Genomic DNA, 14,065 nt, shown 5'->3' with positions numbered 1-14,065 from the left:
ATAATTCATAACTGATCATGGTTTTGGAAATCCAGTTGATTTATAAAATATTACTTCATTCATAGTTTTAGCAACTTTTACTGCACTTAAAATACTTGTACACAGGCTTCTGTTTTAGCTATAATTAATTATAAGTAAACCATTTACTTATAATTAATGCCATGGATGAATTTTAAGTTTCATTAACTGAGGTGTTCTTAAGAGAAACCTTCTGAAAATATTTTCCACTTACAGATACAGACTAAATTGTTTTTTATTTATTAAACTTATTTTGTGTGTGCTTTCTGAATTTCTGTATATACTACTTAACCTAAAACTAACCTAGTAACTAAAACTAACCTAGTAACCCTATATGCCACATGATCCCTGTGGCAGGATCTGTTTGTCCAAAGATAGCTTGTGAGGCTGTCACGGCTAACGTCATGGCAGGCAGCCTAGATTAGGAGTAGGCCTGGTTTCCCGGGGTAACATAATTATCAGGCTACCTGGAGCCAGCCAATCAACATATGCCTAGCCAGAAAAAAGGGAACCTATCAGGGGAAAGCTTAAAGCCCCACGTAGGGCCAACAAAAATTACCTTGCAACTGTGTAACCAATCCGCTTACGCCAACTACCCACTGTGTAACCAATCCGATTGCACCAACTACCTGCTGCTTATTTTGACCTAATAAATACCCGAGAGAACTGGGGCTCGGGGCATTTTGTCCTCACACACCTGGTGAGGGCGGGAGGCCCTGGCTCGAGTCAGTAATAAATTCCCCTATTGCGAGTTGCATTTTTCGAGGAGTCTTCTTTCCCGACCGGAGACTCGGACTATGGGCAGAACAAGCTTCACTGTTATCAGCAATCACACCGGGTCTTCTGCTGTGTGACTTTCCCACCCCCATCACATGGTAAGGCTTCCTTGGTGGCTCTGCTGGTAAAGAATCTGCCTGCCAACACAGGAGATCCAAGAGACATGGGTTCGATCCTTGGGTTGGGAGGATCCCCTGGAGAATGAAATGGCAACTCGCTCCAGTATTCCTGCGTGGAAAATCGCATGGACAGAGGAGCCTGGCAGGCTACTGCCCATGGGGTCAAAGAGTCGGACACGACTGAGTGTACTTGCACACGTCAAGTGGTAAATTCAATCACCTTTCCCTTGCACCAGGTATGACCTTCTTATCTCCATTACATCCGTAGAAGATGGTACACAATATGCTTCATACTTTCTAAGGCTCGGTCAAAGGAGGTCTTGCAGCTCCTGCCTCAGTCTTTTGGAATCCTCATTTCTTCCTCTTGGAATATTTCCTCTCAGAACTCCCCCGGCTGCTTTGAGAAATGTCAGTCCCGTGAAGGGAGCAGGAGTTATTACAGTCAACAGTCTTAACTGAGCTCACACCCATGTTCTCCCAGCACAGGAGTCAGATATGTCACTGAAAAAGCTTCCAGATGACACTGGTCCCAACTCACCTGAGACACCAAATGCGCCCAGATGTTTCAGTTTGCAGTCAAGGTTCCAAACATTGTGCAGCAGAGATAAGCCAACCACCGAGCCTTTCCTGAACTCCTGGCTCACAGAATCTATATTCGTGTGATACTGCTAAAATTGGGTGAGTTATTGGAACACTTCCTCAATAAATAACTAATATTCTTAAATATCTACTTTTGTAAAATATTAAATATAATGCAATGGACTATTTCTATATCCACATATGAGATTTCTTAATACTTTTAAAATAAAATAACATCAGAGATCATATGTAAAATAATAACAATATGGGAAATATAGGGCTATCTCATTATGACCATATTAAACAAGATAAATCAATTAGACAAACTAATTCCCTGATCCTGTACAATGTTACAAACCTCCATCCATAGTATTTTAGGCACTCTCTCAGATCTAATCCCTTGAATCTATTTGTTACTTCTACTGTATAATCATAAGGGATTTGATTTAGGTCATACCTGAATGGTCTAGTGGTTCATTTAAGTCTGAATTTTGCAACAAGGAGTTCATGATCTGAGCCACAGTCAGCTCCTGGTCTTGTTTTTACTGATTGTATAGAGCTTCTCCATCTTCAACTGCAGAGAATATAATCAATCTGATTTTGGTGTTGACCATCTGGTGATGTCCATGTGTAGAGTCTTCTCTTGTGTTGTTGGAAGAGGGTGTTTGCTATGACCAGTGCGTTCTCTTGGCAAAACTCTGTTAGCCTTTGCGCTGCTTCACTTTGCACTCCAAGGCTAAATTTGCCTGTTACTCCAGGTATCTCTTGACTTCTTACTTTTGCATTCTAGTCCCTATAGTGAAAAGGACATCTTTTTCGGGTTTTTTTTTTTTTTTTTAATGTTAGTTCTAGAAGATCTTGTCAGTCTTCATAAAACTGATCAACTTATCTCTGGCATTAGTGATTGGGGCATGTGAAAGTGAAAGTGAAGTCGCTCAGTCGTGTCCAACTCTTCGCCACCCCATGGACTATAGCCCACCGCCCACCGGCTCTCCCGCATTGCGGGCAGACACTTTACCGTCTGAGCCACCAGGGAAGCCCAGATTGGGGCATAGACTTGTATTACTGTGATATTGAATGGCTTGGCTTGGAAACAAACCGAGATCATTCTGTCATTTTTGAGACTGTATCCAAGTACTGCATTTCAGACTCTTTTGTGAACTGTGAGCGCTACTCCATTTCTTTTAAGGGATTCTTTCCCACAGTAGTAGATGTAATGGTAATCTGAATTAAATTTGCCCATTCAGGTCCATTTTAGTTCACTGATTCCTAAAATGTTGATGTTCACTCTTGCCATCTCCTGTTGACCGCTTCCAATTCACCTTGATTCATGGACCTAACATTCCAGGTTCCTATGCAATATTGCTCTTGACAGCATCGGACTTTGCTTTCACTGACAGACACATCCACAACTGGGCATCATTTCCATTTTGGCTCAGCCTCTTCATTCCTTCTGGAGCTATTTCTCTGCTCTTCTCCAGTAGCATATTGGGCATCTACCAACTTGGGAAATTCATCTTTCAGTGTCATATCTTTTTGCCTTTTCATACTGTTCACGGGGTTCTCAAGGCAAGAATGGTTTTCCATTCCCTTCTCCAGTGGACCACATTTTTTCAGAACTCTCCACCATGAGCTATCTGTCTTGTGTGGCCCTACATGGCATGGTTCATAGTTTCACTGAGTAGAAAGGAGAGATAAGAAAACCTTCCTAAGTGAATAATTCAAAAGAATAGAAGAAAACAATAGAATGGGAAAGACTAGAGATCTTTTCAAGAAACTTAGAGATACTAAGGGAATATTTCATGCAAAGATGGGCACAATAAAGAACAGAAATGGTATGGTCCTAACAAAGGCAGAAGATATTAAGAAGATGTGACAAGGATACACAGAAGAATACATGGAAGAACTATACAAGAAAGATTTTAATGACCCAAATAACCATGATGGTGTGACCACTCAGCTAGAGCCAGGCATCTTGGAGCGTGAAATCAAGTGGGCTGAAGCATCACTATGAACAAAGCTCGTGGAAGTGATGGAATTCCAGCTGAGTTATTTCAAATCCTAAAAGATGATGCTCTGGAAGTGTTGCACTCAATATGCCAGCAAATGTAGAAAACTCAGCAGTGGCCACAGGACTGGAAAAGTTCAATTTTCATTCCAATCCCAAAGAAGGGCAATGCCAGAGAATGTTCAAACTACCACACAGTTGCACTCATTTCACACACTAGTAATGTCATACTGCTGCTGCTGCTGCTGCTAAGTCACTTCAGTCATGTCCAACTCTATGTGACCCCATAGACGGCAGCCCACCAAGCTCCCCCGTCCCTGGGATTCTCCAGGCAAGAACATTGGAGTGGGTTGCCATTTCCTTCTCCAATATGTGAAAGTGAAAAGTGAAAGTGAAGTTGCTTAGTCATGTCTGACTCTTAGCGACCCCATGGATTGCAGCCCACCAGTCTCCTCCATCCATGGGATTTTCCAGGCAAGAGTACTGGAGTGGGGTGCCATTGCCTTCTCCAAATGTTATATTAGTAATGCTCAAAATTCTCCAGGCAAGTAATGTGATACTAGTAATATTCAAAATTCTCCAAACAAGGCTTCAACAGTATGTGAATCATGAACTTCCAGATGTTCAAGCTGGATTTAGAAAAGGCAGAGGAACCAGAGATCAAATGACCAACATCTACTGGATCATAGAAAAAGCAAGAGAATTCCAGAAAAACATCTATGCCAAAGCCTTTGACTGTGTGGATTACAATAAACTGTGGAACATTCTTAAAGATATGGGAATACCAGACCACCTTACCTGCCTCCTGAGAAACCTGTGTGCAGGTCAAGAAGCAACAGTTAGAACCAGACATGGAACAATGGACTGGGCCAAATGTGGGAAAGGAGTATGTCAAGGCTGTATATTGTCACCCTGCTTATTTAACTGATATGCAGAGTACATTATGCAAAATATTGGACCACAAGGAAGATTGAGCACTGAAGAATTGATGCTTTTGAACTGTGGCATTGGAGAAGACCCTTGAGAGTCCCTTGGACTGCAAGGAAATCAAGCTGGTCAAAGGAAATCAATCCTGAATGTTCTTTGGAAGGACTGATGCTGAAACTCTAATACTTTGGCCACCTGATGTTTGGCTGACTCATTAGAAAAGACCCTGATGCTGGGAAAGACTAAAGGCAGGAGGAGAAGGGGATGACAGCGGATGAGATGGTTAGATGGCATCACTGACTCAATGGACATGAGTTTGAGCAACCTCCAGGAGATTGTGACAGATGGGGAAGCCTGCAGTGCTGCAGTCCATGGGCTCGCAAAGAGTCAGACACGCCTGAGCAACTGAACAACAACAGCATCCCTCATCCGGATTTTTATGAAAAATAATACTATATATATAATCTGAAATCAAGATATTTAAAACCTTAAAGCATCATAGTTAAAATAATGAGTAGTGTATTATCATTATAAAATAACAGCATTGTATTTATTAAAGCATGCTTCTTTTGATTTTATGTATTTATTATCTAGTTTATTTATTTAATTATATAAACACTGGTGTATTAGATGCACTACTGAGGTTTTCTCAAGAGATAAAAGCTGTTCTCCCAATCATATTTCAGTTGTTTCCTTTAATTTAGTGAGGTCCAGAGTAAATTATAGATTAATTGTGCTAAGTTTGATCACATAACTGTTTTCATTCCAAATACACATCAATCTTGGCAGAGCTATAATAAGAGTAAACATTTATATAATGTAGAAATGCCAGGCATTTCTCCAAGTATTTAGGGATCTTTACTATATCTTCATAATAATGGGGATGCCATAATATGCTACGCTTTTTATCCTTTTTTTTTTTTTTTTAACAGAAGAGGAAATTGAGGAATAATTTACCTCAGTTCACTCAACTAGGAAGTGTTGGAGCTGGGATTTAAATCTGAGCCGTCTGACTCCAGAGACTGAGCTCTGAAGCCCCACACTCTATTGTCTCTGCAGAGGTAGAAGAGCAAAGCAAGAAAAGAGTTGGTTAGAATTTAATGAACACCCCAGTTAAAATGCAGTTAGAACATTCTCTTGTTAGAACATTCTCTTGCAATCATTTTAGCTTTGATGCCATGCTATAACTTAAAAATTCAACAATTGAATTGACTTAAGGTGAAAAGGAATTGAAGTCACTGGGCACCTTGTTTATATAAAAGAAAACTGAAATTCTGTTTTGTTTTTATGAGTTTATACAAATCATACTTAATATAGTGAAGAATAGAATTAATGTTGCATTGCAAGGGACAAAGAAGACCGGGAGACAGGAGGCATCTGGCTTAGCATCCAAAGGAGAGGCAGATGCGCTTTGAAACGTGGGCATGTAGCACCATGACCTGCCCGATACGCAGCAATCCAACGCCTGACAGCGTGCACACCTGAACGTCTTTCTAACTGGTCCACTCCACATGCACTTCACCTTGTACACACAGCTTCAATAATCACTGCTTTGTCAACATGAAAATCTTCATGAAAAGGCTTAATGTAATTGCAATCTGTTAATAGGACTCCTCTTTATCTTTTCATTGCCTGTGCCAATGGCATTTCTTTATAGTTAATTTCATATCTTTAATGGACAGTATAAAATGCTATATCCAGAAAATGACCACTTTTACTATTCACTTTTTTTAAAAAAAATTGAATTTGTAGCTAATTCCCGCAACTTCTGAAGAAAGGAAATGACTAATGCTATTAAATCAAAGCCCTATCTTTAAATCTAATTATGTGAGGCCAAGGTATGAATATCATTATTAATATCATTCTAGTAATCGGATTGAATATTTTCAAAAATTTATTTGATGATTACAGATTTCTTTCTCTATATCTCTCAAGTCCTTCCACAAATACCCAGTTTCTTCTAACCTCCCATACCTCCAGCTCCTAATTCCTTATAAATCTCTCTTTGAAGGAAAGAAAAATCAGTAAGACTTAATGAGATCATTTGAGCAATGCTTTGGTTTCCAGCATTCAGAACTAACTCCTATATTTATTGACCACATCAAGCCTCCAGAAATGGCCAGCATGGCCAGCAGTGCAGTATTTGATACAAGCTTACTGAAGTAGCTATTTCCCCCTCACATTCCTCTTTCTTTCCTTTGTTACTAGGAGTGATGTAAGGCATAAATCAGTTAACTTCAATTCCCTACAACTCTACCAGATCTTAGCAACTGTTCTTGGAATAGCAACTGCACAAACTTCAAGCAATTATAAGAAACTTAAAGATCTTTCTTTTCTTCTTAACTTTTCTGGTGTTCCTTTTGATATTATTCCAGTAGTTTTTGCTAAAACAGAGAAGGTACTTGATAGGTGTCTGAGGAAGACAAGGAATTCTACATTGTGGACAAAACTGGAGAGACATATTTGTTAGCAGAGATGCTGTGGGTTGGAATTATGATAAACAAGTTTATCTAAGGCTTGAACATGAGAACTCTACCTACAAATGCACTTCAGACAATGAGATTTATGGTGAGTTGGAATGGGGCAGAAAGAGAAGCATTTAGAGGAAACAGGAAACAGGGAATGTCTGGAATTATCACTCTACTTTTCTGTAGTTGAAGATGGGAAAATTAACAAATTAGACTCACAGTACAGAATTACATATTATCCTTAATTATTTATTACCAATCGATAGTCTATTCTTTATAGGAAAAATGACTCAGTGTTTATTTGCTAAAAAGATGAAAGGAATAGGTGATTATATCTTATTGGTAAAATTCTAAAATAAACTTTTATACAGTGATTTGCTCATTTATTTTTAGCTTATTCTGGAAAGAATTTGAAAATATTGATGCTCAAAAATGTATATAATTGTAAGGCTAAAACAAATAATTGAAGAATAATATTTATTATAATAATAAAGACAAGATAAGCAGTCTGAAATTAGTATCATTAAGACATCTCATATGCTACCAAATGACAAAACAATTTGGTTTTAAATTTACAAAATGTCAAAGCAACAAGCACAGTTGATGTAACATTCTTAGTTTTTTAGATAAATATCTTTTTTTTCTTTTTGGCTGATTGGATATGATCCCAATTTTCTGCATGAAGTGAAAGCACACAGAGGACATCTATGACACTATGAATAATACCCCCCAAATAGACACAATATCAAAGTTCGAGGTACACATAAGTAAATAGATGTAGGAAATCTTTCTGTATTATTCCTGCAATGGATTTTTAAATCTGTGCGCTCTAACAGCTCTAAGCCAACTGCAGGAGTTTTGTTTAACAAAGTGATTATCCCTACTGCTTCATACTGATACAGAAATTTGTATTGTTGGAAACCAAAAAGTGTTTTTTTGTTTCAGTGCTGGCCTTGTATTGGGAGATGAATATAAAATGAAGCAATTCAGACATGACCTCTACTTGGGCTCTCCTTCTGTTTATCTGTTTTCTGCCTCACTTACCTTTCTTGACCTGTGCTATTTGACCTAACGTCACTTTTGTTATATTTGGTGATACAAATTTCCAGTCTAGGTCCCTGTCTCAAATATATTTCTGATCTTTTTTTGGTCCCAGCCTCACAGCTTGTGTCTGCCATTCTTTCATCTGTGCAAAATCTTGGCACTTCTTAACCTCTTTGACATTTGATGGCTGCTAAAGTTTGAAGGCAGAAATAAAGGAAAAGAGAAGAAGAAAAAGGACACAAAGGGAAGTCTACGGTAAAGTGGGTACAGGAGGGAAGTAGAAGAACACAACTGTCATATAATTTGTTCACACGATGCTAGCTAGCCTAGGAGACTAAAGGAAGGAAGTTAGATTGTCAGGTCAATTTTATATCAGTGTCCTTGAAAGTTGAAGTAATCCTACTCATATTTTTAAAATTGATCAGAAATGCATGCAACTCATATACTTTCTTAATAAAATTACTGAAATTCTATATGTTGTTCCAGCCAAATAATCATATATAATAATAATCAAGTACTATTCATAAGAATTTGCTTTCATAAGAAAGGACAAAACTAAAACAAAATGAATAGAACACTACCACCCTAACAAAAGCTTTACTGAGAAGAAGATATTTAAAACATATAATAATCTCAAATACTCTAAATGATAGAACAAATTCATTTGGTTGTCATGAAGAGACCAGAAAACCTTCTCTATTATGCTAACCTAATTGGATTGGATTATTTCCTTTGAATTTGCATCTTTGACTCTTCCCTTTCATTAACTTCCCAAATGAAAATCATCAGGAAATCTCCTCCAGAATGTATCCTGACTCTGACTTCTTCCCATCTCCTCCTCCATATCTTTAGTCCAGACTATTACTTTCTCTTGTCTGAAATACTATAATAATCTCTGATAAGGTCCCTGTCTCTTCTTGATTCCAAAAACTCTATTCACCACACAACGGTCAGGAACATTATTTTAGTGTAATCATGCCAATGAGATATCACCTCACATTGGCCAGAATGGGTATCATCAAAAGATCACAAAACAAATATTGGTGAGGATGTGGAAAAAAGAGAACCCTTGTTCTCTGGTGGTGAGGATGTAAATTGGTGCAGCCACTGTGGAAAACAGTATGGAGGTTTCTCAAATAACTAAAAATAGAATTACCATAATATTTGGCAATTCCACTCCTGGGTATATATCTGAAAAATATTATAACACTAATTCAAAAAATACATGTACATCAATGTTCATAGCAGCATTGCTTACAACAGCCAAAAATATGAAAACAACTAAAGTGTCCATCAACTGATGAATGGATAGAAAAGCCATGGAATGAATTGTTTCCATTTACAGCAACGTGAATTGACTCAAAGGGTATTATGCTAAGTGAAATAAATCTGACAGAGAAAGACAAATACTTCATGATTTCACTTATATTCTGAATTAAAATATACAAGAAACTAGTGAGTAACACAAAAGAGAAGCAGATATAGAGAACAAACTAGTTGTTATCAGTGGGGAAAAGCAATGTAACGGTAGGGGGAAAAGTTATTATGGGATTATACAGAATCATCTATGAAATTTTAGAAAAATTTAAAGCACTAGATTATTTAAAGAATCTTCCCTTCAAAAGAAAAATGTGAAGAAAAATTAACTAAAAAGGAACATCATATTTCACATCTATGCAGAGTAAAACAGACATGAAACTATAGAAATGTAAAATTTATGTAAAATAAAAATCTATGCATTCATTTTTAAGCTAAAAACCAAATAAAACATTGTGTTATCATGCCAAACTTCTATCCGGTGAACTCAATATCCCATCAGGCCATCCAAGGTCTGCACCCCTGTTTCTGTCCCTCCAAAGTCACTTTTTACATCTCTCCCTACTGTTCACACTACTCCAACCATACTGCCTTTCTTGGTGTAGAACAGTTTCAGCTGTTTTTACTTTGCCTCCCCAAGAAAGCCACAGGACCACAGAAGTTTCTCCAAAATGTCTTAAAGTATATGCTTAAATGTTACCTTATCAGGAAAGACTTTGAGGTCTCTTTTAATCCTCTTAGAAGGGAGGCCTTCCATCTTACCCTTTTCTTTTTCTTTCAGTTCTTTCGATACTTTTAAATGTGAACTACAATATCAAATACATTAAAGAACATAAAATATGTATATGTGTAGAGTTTAAAGAAGCAAATGAAATGAATGTGCCTGCTACGCAGTAGAAGGAACATGATTTTATCAACCCCTGTGAAGCATCTATGTACCCTTCACAGACTGCATATACTCTACACCACATCCTTGTCCTTGACACCTCCAACAGAAGAACCTACTATGATTTTAGTTTCATGCCTTTTTCAATAGGCTTGCCCCATAGGTATGTACAACTGAAAAGTATATCACTTAGCCTATTTCCTATGAAAGGAACCATACTTTCAGGTAATCTATGGTTTTTGCCTCAACAAAGGGCTTTTCTGATTCACCCATATTGATTCAGATAGATAGAATAGATTAAATTCTACTACTTAATCTATCACATGAATATCAATAATTTGGAAGGGCCTGAGATTTAATCCTACTCGACGGCTAACCAGTTAACCTGTCACAGTTTCATGACTTGCTAGAAGACACAAAACCTTTTGGGTCAGAGACAAAGAACTTTATTTCTCACACATAACAAGCAATAGGAGCAATAGAATCTTTGCTCAATACCCCAAACCCCAGTTTTCACAGGGCAAAAAGATGAGGGCCAGGTGAGGCTTGCATGCACAGTGGATTGTGTCACAGGAAAGAACACTGAGATTATGAATACAAATCTTTTGTAATGAGTATTTAGCATTTTTGCCCTTAGCTATCCAGGAAAGAAAGAAAAGATAGCGTAAGATAGAGTTGTGTTTGACTCCTGCAATTCCATGAACTGTATTCGCCTGCCAGACTCTCCCATCCATGAGATTCTCTAGGCAAGAATACTGGAATGGGTTGTCATTTCCTTCTCCAGGGGTACTTCCCAACCCATGCATTGAACCCAGGTCTCCTGCATTGCAGGCAGATGCTTTCCTGACTGAGCTACGCAGGAATCAGAGCTATCCAGGGAGATACCTTTCGGGACAATAAGCATGCCTGCTTTTTGCTCAGGAGGAGGCGATCCTCTTTCTGTCTTTCATGGTTGCAAGCAAATATGCTCTTTGCTCCAGAGGGAAATGCTACATATTTCATGGTTTCTGAAAACCTTGAAAAAATAGTCCAGAACAAGATGTGCAGAAACATAAAAGACCTATGAAAAACTGTCCCTTGGGAGCTGGTAGAGTACAGATAATTTATTCTATACTTGTTAGATGATTGAATAGTTTCCAGATTTTTGTACTCTTAAAAATATTGCTGAAAACCTTCTTTTACATGTGGTTTGATTAACACATGCAAGAGTTTTTAAGGGAATATTCCTAAAAGGGAGTTGCTGGGCTGCGTTTCCACCAACAGCATATACTCATTTTCATTCCATTTCATCCTCCATAGTCCTTTATATTGTCAAACCTCTTATTTTAGCAATTTTATGGGTGTGAAATCATATCTTCATTTAGCTTCAATTTTTATCTAATACCAGTTAATTGATCATCCTTTTTAATGTTATTGCTTCTCAGAAAATCCTGTTCACAGTTTGACCCATTTTTGTACTTAGATATCTTTTTCTTGTTAATATGTATCCTTTATGTGCCGTGGATACTACTTGGTTAATTTTATTTGGGGATATCTTCCAGTTTGGGGGTTCTATTTTCTCTATCTGTATGACATCTCTTGAAAAACACACTCTTATTGGACTTATTTTTTATATAATTAAAATTGTTACAGTGTCACTGATAATGTGTTGTTTTGCAATATTTTTAATAAATCTATTTCTAATGAGGTCATAAAAACTTTTCATTGATGATTTTGCTGTTTTGGTTTTGTTCCCCTTCTACTTAGGATAAACTAGCTTCTGGAATCTGGGAATGCTTGTCTTCTATTCTAGTACAAATCTGAGTCATTATTATTGTGATTATTTCTTCTCTCTTGTTTTTCCTATTCCTTTCTTTAGATGCTCAAAAACTATTAACTGAATAAGTTTTATATGCCAAACTCAATTTAAACATGTCAGTTCATCTCTTTCCTTCAGAGTTTTTAAAACTTTTTTTTTGCATATTTGTCTCTTTATTTGAACTGCATTCAAGTTATTTATTCAAATCTACCAATTCATCTGTGTTGAAAATGATTCCTCTCCTATCTGCTAAGTACTCAGTGGACTTTTTTATGTTTTGAAAATTCAATGTAATTTTTTTCATTTGACATAATTTTTGTTTTTATTTATACAAACATTTAAAAATAGAATATTTCTGTCTGAATCTTAAAATTCCAGTGCACTCATTTCTACTGTTTGGTGAACTTCACTCTGTAGTTTACTTTTACTGATTCTTACTTTTCTAGCTTTTTATTTATGTGTCTTACAATTTTAGTGGGAGCTTTTTTGCTTTGCACTTTATCTGTAGAACCTATTCATCATCTGGCTACAAAGTGTCTTTTCCTAGGATTTCTATGCTTATGTAGGACACTTGGGAGTTAAAAAAAAAAAGTAGGAAAAAACTTAAACTTTGGCATATGGAAGGAGGAGAGAGTTAGATCTACATAATTTGAATTCTAGCCCATATAAGTGCAGAAATACCAGGATGAAGTGTTATTTTCATTTTGTTTTGTTTCGTCTTATTTTGCCTTGTCTTTTTCCTCACATTGCACCTAGAGCTGTAAACACAGTAATATTCTTTAGTCTTATTTGTCTACAGGCTTTTAAAAAATTTTTTCCTATTAGATAAGAAAAGTTATCTTCAGCAATGTTTATTTTTTTATTTATTTTAGCAATGTTTCTTTTTTTATTTATTTTAGCAATGTTTCTTTTATATAGGTGTTTTGACTTTGTTAAATTAGTATTTGTTAAGTGAAGTACAAGGGCTCCCCAGGTAGCCCAGTGGTAAAAGAATCTGCCTGCCAATGCAGGAGATGCAAGAGACACGGGTTCCATCCTTGGGTTGGGAAGATCCCCTGGAGAAGGAAATGGCAATCCACTCCCGTCTTCTTCCCTGGAGAATGTCATGGACAGAGGAGCCTGGTGGGCGACAGTCCATAATTGCACAGCATCGGACACGACTGAGACTGAACAAGTGGATGCACAGGACGCCCCATGATGAGTCAGGGCTCAACAGACCATAAGAAAAATTGAAATTGAAAAATGTATTACCAATAGGTTCTTGAGAAGTACATAAGAAGACCCAAGCTGCCATACAGAGAGGTTAAAGCAGGGTATAGAGAAAGGAGAAAGAAGCCGGGGCACATGACTTTGTTAGGCTTAGCAGGTGGAGATGTTTGAGGTTCCTGGGCAAAGGTCAGACACAGCCTGGGGTATGTTGCATCCTTCACTGTTTTTTTGGGTTGTGACATCACAAGAACAACTTTGCAGGTCTAGATTAGTCACACCATGTCATGTGGGACCCTGTATTTCTGCACAGACCACACACACACACACACATACACACACAACCAATCTGACTGTATCATCTCTGTGTCATTTAATTGACTCTTCATTTTGCTTTGCATTTGTATGAGCACTTCTAAGGACTGAGTTTTTTACCCCCAGCTCTTTATACTTCAACAGAAACCAGTCATTCTACTAAAAAATTTTTTTGACAATCAACTATAAGTTTTTACTCCAACTCTGGTCCCTCTTCCACGCTCTCCATGCCCCTACTGCCTGTAGGACACTTCAGCTTAAATGGTTCACTCTAGAAACTTAATGGTTGCTACACTTTTACAAAAGTTACTATCTTCCCAGAAAAATAAATCACTTCTTTGCATGTCTTTCTAAATCCTATAAATAATGTCATTATTCTTCAAATGATCTAGGCTCCACACCAAGGGTCAACTTTTACTTTCTCTTTATACACCGTCATTTCCTTTGGTATCATTTCCTATTATGTTTGGCATTCATCATCTCTCTTCTATATTGTCAATATTATAATAGCCTCCAAAGGGTTTCCCTGCTTTAGAAGTCCCTTCCTACTTCAATTTGTCCTACCTAGGACCAAGTGAACCAACAGCTTTATAGTGAAAAAAA

The sequence above is a fragment of the Muntiacus reevesi genome, chromosome 16 (genome assembly GCF_963930625.1).
Source record: "Muntiacus reevesi chromosome 16, mMunRee1.1, whole genome shotgun sequence".
Lineage (NCBI taxonomy): Eukaryota > Metazoa > Chordata > Mammalia > Artiodactyla > Cervidae > Muntiacus > Muntiacus reevesi.
Note: the sequence above shows the minus strand (reverse complement) of the source record.